The 7500-nt window shown below is 34.1% G+C and overlaps 1 protein-coding gene across 1 annotated transcript in view; it reads left to right on the top strand.

The window, feature by feature from the left end:
* LOC144973482 (uncharacterized) overlaps positions 1-7500 on the top strand; it is a 28394-nt gene that overhangs the window by 552 nt on the left and 20342 nt on the right. The window lies entirely within an intron of this gene.

Genomic DNA, 7500 nt, shown 5'->3' with positions numbered 1-7500 from the left:
CCCAGAAACCGTAACTGCCTCTTTCTGATGGTGTCGATCAATATTCTTTCCTTTCTCACCTTCTCCCACACTTCCTCGTTCGTATACCTTTCTGTCTATGATAATTTTAGACCTGTAAATTCTCAGTCAATTAACTGAAATCAGTCAATTTGTCAAATTCAAATATTTAAAAAAGGAAAGAAAGAAAGAAAGAAATAAAAAAAGAAAGAATTCACAAATCGTAGTCGAATGACCGTAAAATAATTAGGAGTGTTCCACAGCGCTACGCATAGCTCATGGGGACCGTTTATATTAACGATGTATATATTGCCAAGACAAAGCGACGCTTTTTATAAAGGCGTGTCTGAACACTTCCCTGGGTATTTTCACACATCCTTCGTTAAATTATTTTTTCACTTTCCAATCCGTCGTGATCCCAACTGTAGCCAATTTTAACTGAGCCACCGAGCGATAAATTTCACTGTTTCATCTAAGCCAAAATTGACCACATTTACCCTTCGAGTCTCAAAACTATGATAAAGTAAATTGCGAAAGCCGAAAGTCCGTTATGTAGACATCTTCAAATCGAAAGTTAGGATAGATTGCTACAAGCACATTTCGATTGCCTCACGTTGTAAACAAACTGGTTGACCGTTTCTTCACTGATTGAGTACCTGATCATAAGGAACAATGGTAAGTAGCCTAATTAATTCCCGTGCAAATCAGGACGTTTTCTGGCATTGTTTTGCTCAAGCCCAAGCGAGCTTGCTGTTTTGTGGCGATTTACCTTCATTTCGATTCTTTGAATTTTTCCGCTACGCCTGCCGAAGTTTCTTCTTGATAATTCACTTCTACTTAATTCAGTGTATTGGCCTGAAGCGAAGTCATATTTATTTAAGTTTTTTTTCTCTGTCATTTACTGATTGAAAATCAAGTTTGCTCATTGCTACATTATTCTAATGTTCTCACAATGGCTGAGCTGTTCGTGGATCGCAATTCAGACTTGTCGAGCATCGATAAAGATGTGAGTTCCGTGAGGAATAAATTCAATTGGTCATGGCTAGAAGTTAAAGATGATAATGGTGATTATTTTTCTATGTCAAAAAAATTCCAGAGGCAGGAATATGACTTTGATGAAGTCATCTTTACCTATATGAATGACATGCTTATTTAGCATTCCTTCTACATCAAATTATGACTAGGCAGTTTAGTGAGCAGCAGCAGTGGCAGTCAAATTTTGACCCAACTCGCCCATAGGAAAGTTGTGACTGGAAATTGCCGTTCGCGTTTTGGGGGGTTCAATTAAAGATGCATAACTTCGTTATAAAGAGGAATATCGCAGATATTTTGGTATCATTATTTTCGTCTTTCAATTTCCTTTTAAATGGTGCCAATTAAGGACAAATCCATTAATAATTCCAGAAGTTATATGAAGTTAAAATTTGGCAATTTTCAAATGCATTTATTTTTTTATTTACCGCGTGTGTTTTTAAAATTTAAACGCTTGTTTTTAGAATAACATCTAAACTTTATTCATGCCAAATTTCAGGGCTCTATATCGATGCGCAGTCACCTTTTAACTCTGCGCCGAAATGCCTTGTTTACATTATCTTCTCATCATGGCTGCCGGTCGATATCGATATTCATATCGATATTTTAAATTTAGTTATTTATTATGTTAAATTTAGTCCATAAGATTTTCATTACTATTATTTACTATGTTTTTATTTTGAATACATAATTTCCAACTTTATTTATAGGCATTTTATAGTTTTTCTTTTAAAGGTTCGTATATTTCTTCTCTTTATGAAATCCGATATTAATAATATCGATATTTTAAAAATACCAATTGCTTTAATTTAATTTAATTTTACTTTGCCATCAAGTCATCAAGTTTCTTTCCCATATGTTTAGATATGTTATCATTTGTATCCATATTCTAAAGGCCTTGCCTTAATAATTATTATCGTAAGAAGTTCTATTAGTTTTGACACCCCCATACATTGAGAGAGAAGGGGGGGGGGGGGGGGATAAAATTATTTTAATTGTCAGTTCAAATGATGTAATAGCAATAAACCCAAAGTGGTTCAGCAGAATTTTTTAAAGTATTAAAAGCCAGAACTTTCCTTCTAATTATAATAGGGAATCTGTTTCAATTTATTTGAACTTTTTCAATCTACCATGTTATTTATATGCAATTAAATTGCCATAGGTAAAAATAAACTCATTATGTCATTACACAACATGTTTATATCTTTTCATTTAAATACTCTCAAACCCTTTTTTATTCTCTCCATGTATTAATTAAAAGAGGGTAATTATTTGCAATTTGTTTCAGTGAGATATTGGGGATAAATCCAAAAGTGATAGAGCAAATTGTTTCTTACGTCTAGCCGAGTTTTTGATTATGTAACATTAGCGACATATTATGTAATAAATGTGTTAATTTGAAATGTTTATCTTCCTCTTTATTCACGTAAATGCATTGTCCTCGATAAGACGAACATTTTGGTATACAATATATGATAAGAACTCCATATTGACTGTTTTAATCATTTTTTATTAACATCACGCGATTTCGGTCACAACTTTGCAATGGTAATTTTGGGGTAAAAATCGGTCTGAATTTCAGACTTTGAACTGCCGTAACTACATTTCTAATCAAGATAGAAACAAAATTCAAACTGTTTTGTAATCTGTGTTGCCAGCTCTTTCATATGACATTGGTTTCAAGTGTGTGAGGTACATTTAGAATTTCTATTAAACTCCCTATTATGACAGTCATACTTCCAGACTTCCAGTAAGAAATAACACCCACTATTTTGATATATTGTATTTATCACTCTCCTCTCCAATGATGCCCTTATTTTTTAAAAAAATAATTGAATCTTCAGTTTGTCGAAGAGTTTCAGTCAATTTTTATAGAGCTCATTTACAGGTCTAATGATAGCCTCAACATTCTTCTATACATCCACATCTCAAATGCCTCTAACCTCCTCGTACATTCTTTGTCAAGCGTCCACGTTTCACAACCGTATAAAAGGGTACTTATAACATACGTTTCTACCACTTTCATTCTTGTCTTCAACTTTAGGTTGTCGTTTGACACAACTGGTCGCATTTTATGGAACACGTTTTTTGCTATTGCTATTCTTTGTTTTATATCCTCTATGTCACGTGCATCGTGGGTAATGATAGTGCCTAAATATTTAAATTTATTTACTTGTTTGATGGTCTCTTCTTTGTTTGATAAGTGGAAGATCGTGTTGTTGTCATTCTTTGAGACAACCATGCATTCGGTTTTCTTAACATTTAGATTCAGGCCCATCTGTTCACTTCAGCACACCGGTATATCTAAAATTTTCTGCATGTTTTCTGGAGAGTATGCCATCCGTGTCTATTCCCAGATCGTCGAGGGCGTCAATCAATTCTATTGAGAAACTATCTTGGCCTACCGCTTTCCCCCTTTTCATCCTTTTGCAAGCAGCTTCAACTTCTTCTCGCATAATCTGGGGACGCATGTTCATAGTAGAGATTTCTTTACCCAAGCACGTCCCTCTTTTGTCATCCGCGTAAAGATTTTTTATGTATACTACCCAACGTTCCAAAATTTCGTTGTTGTCGATAAGTATATTACCGTTTGCGTCTTTAACTCATTCTCATGCCATGGCTGGTTGTTTTCCACTTAGATCTTGTATTGGCTGGTAGAATTGTTTGGTGTTAGATTGTTTTAGTCTTTCAATTCTGTGACATTCATGTTCCATATAATCTTCCTTTGCTCTCCTACACTCACGTTTTATAATCTCATTAGCTTATTTATATTCATTGCTGTTGCGTTCTAGTTTTTGTCTTTCATTCATCAGTTTCAAGATCTTGTCAACATCCATCCCCTTTTGTTTTGGATCCTGTTTTTTCACAAATGGAACAGTTTCTCTTGCAAATTCTATGATGCAGTTTGATGCTTTGAGTCCAGTACTCATCTATGTCTATATCTGAGGTCAAGTTTTCACTTTTTTCTTTCACGCATTCTTCGTAATAATTTTTTATTTGATCGTTAATTCTCAATATATCTAATTGCAGTTTTTGTTTAAGCTTTATTTTTATCGTGGCCTTGACAGGTCGGTAGTCACTATTACATCTGCGCTTGGAATAGTTGTTGTGTTGATTACGATATTTCTGAATCGATATTGGACCAGAATAAAGTTTATCATATTTTTTAAAAAGCCACCTGGGCTTATCCATGTTCACTTCTTTCTATCGTGGTTTTTAAACCATGTATTGACAATCGTAAGGTTTTCCAATCTGCACCAGTCCACAAGTAGTAGTAGTAGTGAAGTAGTAGTAAGCTTCGCAGTCCGAATGACGCTTGCTGAGAATTGTGTGATTCAGTCATGGTCGATAAGTATAGCTGCTCTCTCCATCCATGTTGTTAATTGTTTCCATTGGTCACGGTCCTGGGCCAGAGTTTTGAGGCTGTCAAGATCTTGTTGTGACTTTAGTACGGAGGGCAGTATATCTTAGTTCTTCATGGATTAATTCGGCCTCATCTGAATCCAGAAATGTCTGATATGGTTCAGGGTAGTTACTATTGGTGTTGGTGGTCTCCCTTCATATTTGTTGCCACGAAGGAAATATTCTGTCATTGCAATTTGGGCTGGGATGTTATCTTCTCGACGTAAGATGTGACCAAATAGCCTCCATCGCTGTTCTTTTATTATTGTACTCAGGCGTTGGACCCTGGTTTTGTCATAGAGATCAGTATTTGTAATTGTCTCTGGCCAATATATTCTGATTACGCGACGTAATTGTTTGGGCTGGTATGAATCGAGACTTTCTAAGTCCTTTTTTGTGAGGCCCCAGGTTCCACAATTATATGTCAATATCGGAATAATTCGTGCCTCGGAAATCTATGTATTCGTTTATTCTCACTGATTATGTTATTTCTATTCCATAAATTTGGAGTTGGTTGAATGCATTGGTAGCCAACTGCTTTCATTTTCTGATGTCTTCATTTTCGTTGATCAAATTGCCTATTTTACGTACAAGTCTTTCACCTTTATCATTCTTGTTACCTAGTCCGTGGGGTCAACGATATTTTCAACTCTCTCGTTACCAACCTCTGCATTGAAATCACCAATTATTAAAGGAATTTCATCAGATTTACGTTGTTTTTATGCCTGTTCCATATCTTGATAGAATGCCTCAATTGTGTTTTCGTCACTGTCTGATATTGGGGCGTATTATATTTGAATAATATTACATTAAACGGGTTCCTTTGAACTTCACTAAAATAACTCTTTCTGAGATTGCAACATGATCTAAACAGCACTTTGATATTGATTTGTATAAAAGAATTCCAACTCCTTTCTCATGAAGTTTTCCACTTGCATAATACAATACATAATCATCTTCTTTAACTACTCCTTCTACTTTCCACTTCGTTTCTGAGATTCCAAGGATATTAATTTGGAACTTTTTCATTTCTTGAATAACGTTCTCAAATTTTCCTAACTGGTTTAATGTGCGTATATCCCACGTGGCCAATGTGATTGTTTAATTTCGCACCAGTTTGAAATGTTCAACGTGATCGGGAAAGTTTGTTAGTGACGGTGGTTTTCCGTTGCCTTCCGTCATTGTTATTAGTAGAATTTAAATTATTGCATTTTAATTTGACTGAGTTGTTTTTTATGTTTTCTTTGGTTTCTATTTGTTTTTGTATTTGTTTCATTCCACCTTTATTTCCTCTTTTTGTTATTTTTCTGTATGCCTTGAATAATTCAAAAGATCTCAAAATGTTCACTATTCTAAATTTGGTGTATTATTAATTGTATTGTACGTCGGTATTGGGTGAATAGTTATAACAATAATTAGGTGTTGTCATTTTCGATGTTCATCGTAGACCATTGTAATAAGATTAAAATAGCTCACTGGGTTTTTTTTCTCCTTAAAATCGTAAAATGTAAACAAAAATGGTCCTAGCTCACTCAATCCTGGAGAAAATATTTGCTACTTTTCAAAATGGGAAAAAATGTATTAAAAATGAGCATGTGCATAGATAGTTTTATTCAACTACCATTAACATGCAAAAACTAAAATCATTAACTTTGATACTACGCCTATAATTTGTCTCAGAAAAATGTAATAAATAGGCATGGAGTAAAAGTAACCCGGGTAAACAACGGATATAGTCGGTGTTAGGGTTGAGTGAGTATAGATGATAAAATCCTTGCAAAAATTTACAAAACTTTAAAATATTGCTGAATTAATTGTTTAAAATCCACGAAATTTCGTCAAAAGCAGCACAAAGTCATAAGAAATCCTCTGAATATGAAATGAAAACACTTAAATCAGACGCAAAATGCAATCATTTTGATAATAAACATAATAATAATAATAACAATAATAATAATAATAATAATATATACTTTATTCATCCAAAAAATGGAAATTTGTTTTCAGACGTGGCATGCATAAAAATGTATAAACACAAAGTTGAGAATCTATGGCGACAATGTATACATATATATATATGCAAATGTACAAACATGTAAAAATATACAACCAAGAACCAATAGCAACACCTTGTATATTAATTTAACTCGACAAAAACCGACAACGGCATAATATTCATGGGCAAGACTGGCCTCAGTAAGTAAAATCCAATCGTTGTGAAGGAAATGACAGGCTCTGTCACTGTCGCAGGATGTTTTCAGCTTTGAGTTTTATAAATTTGCCGACAGACAATAAAATATGTTGTAGAAATTGAGATTTGGATCCTATTTTATTTGCGGGTGAAAATCATTGACATTGCACTTTGTTTGATAAAAATCGGGGAAAAATTACGACTTTGGTAATGAAAAATGACTTTGATAACAATTAATGTAAACTTTCAAACATATTATGAATAATTTATAACTCCCTTATTTGTGGGGCGATTTTGTCATTCGTGGTATCAATATTATTGTAATAAAGAGATAGGAACATCAGAGTCATTTTTTCTGATGTGAAATTATTACTTTGTAATTTTAGCACTAAGAAAAATAGTTGGTAAATAAATTAAGAGTTCTGTGAAAAGCAGCCTTCCAGCGCTGAACACATCACGCATTTCAATTTAGTGAATACTTTTCTCTCTACCTTTTGTCGAGTAGCCACTTATTACAAAAGCTGATAGATTTAATCTTCTTTACTCACTTCTTTCAACAACTTATGCCTTGACCGCCAGACCACTCCACTCCTCCTATCACGTATATCTCCTATCGGGACTCGGTGGAAACTCCATTATTTAATTCCACTATCAAGACGCCTGAGCTTAATTGGTCACATTTTCCACCAACATGCTGTCGAGATTGTCGGGTCCGGATCTTACCGAAAGTACCCTCTGTCTGGAAATAGGACCTCACAAGTCCGTAAAACATTACCCTCAAGATCACAGAAGTTACGTAATATTGTCGTTATCATTTGTAACTGTGATCATTATTTATTTTTAAGAACATTAATTTCATTAAATTTCATCATCTTAAT

Source organism: Berghia stephanieae, chromosome 5, assembly GCF_034508935.2.
Source record: "Berghia stephanieae isolate SIO BIC M18660-M18661 chromosome 5, UCSD_Bste_1.3, whole genome shotgun sequence".
In the NCBI taxonomy this organism is placed as follows: Eukaryota; Metazoa; Mollusca; class Gastropoda; order Nudibranchia; family Aeolidiidae; genus Berghia; species Berghia stephanieae.
This window is presented reverse-complemented; position numbering and strand designations above follow the sequence as displayed.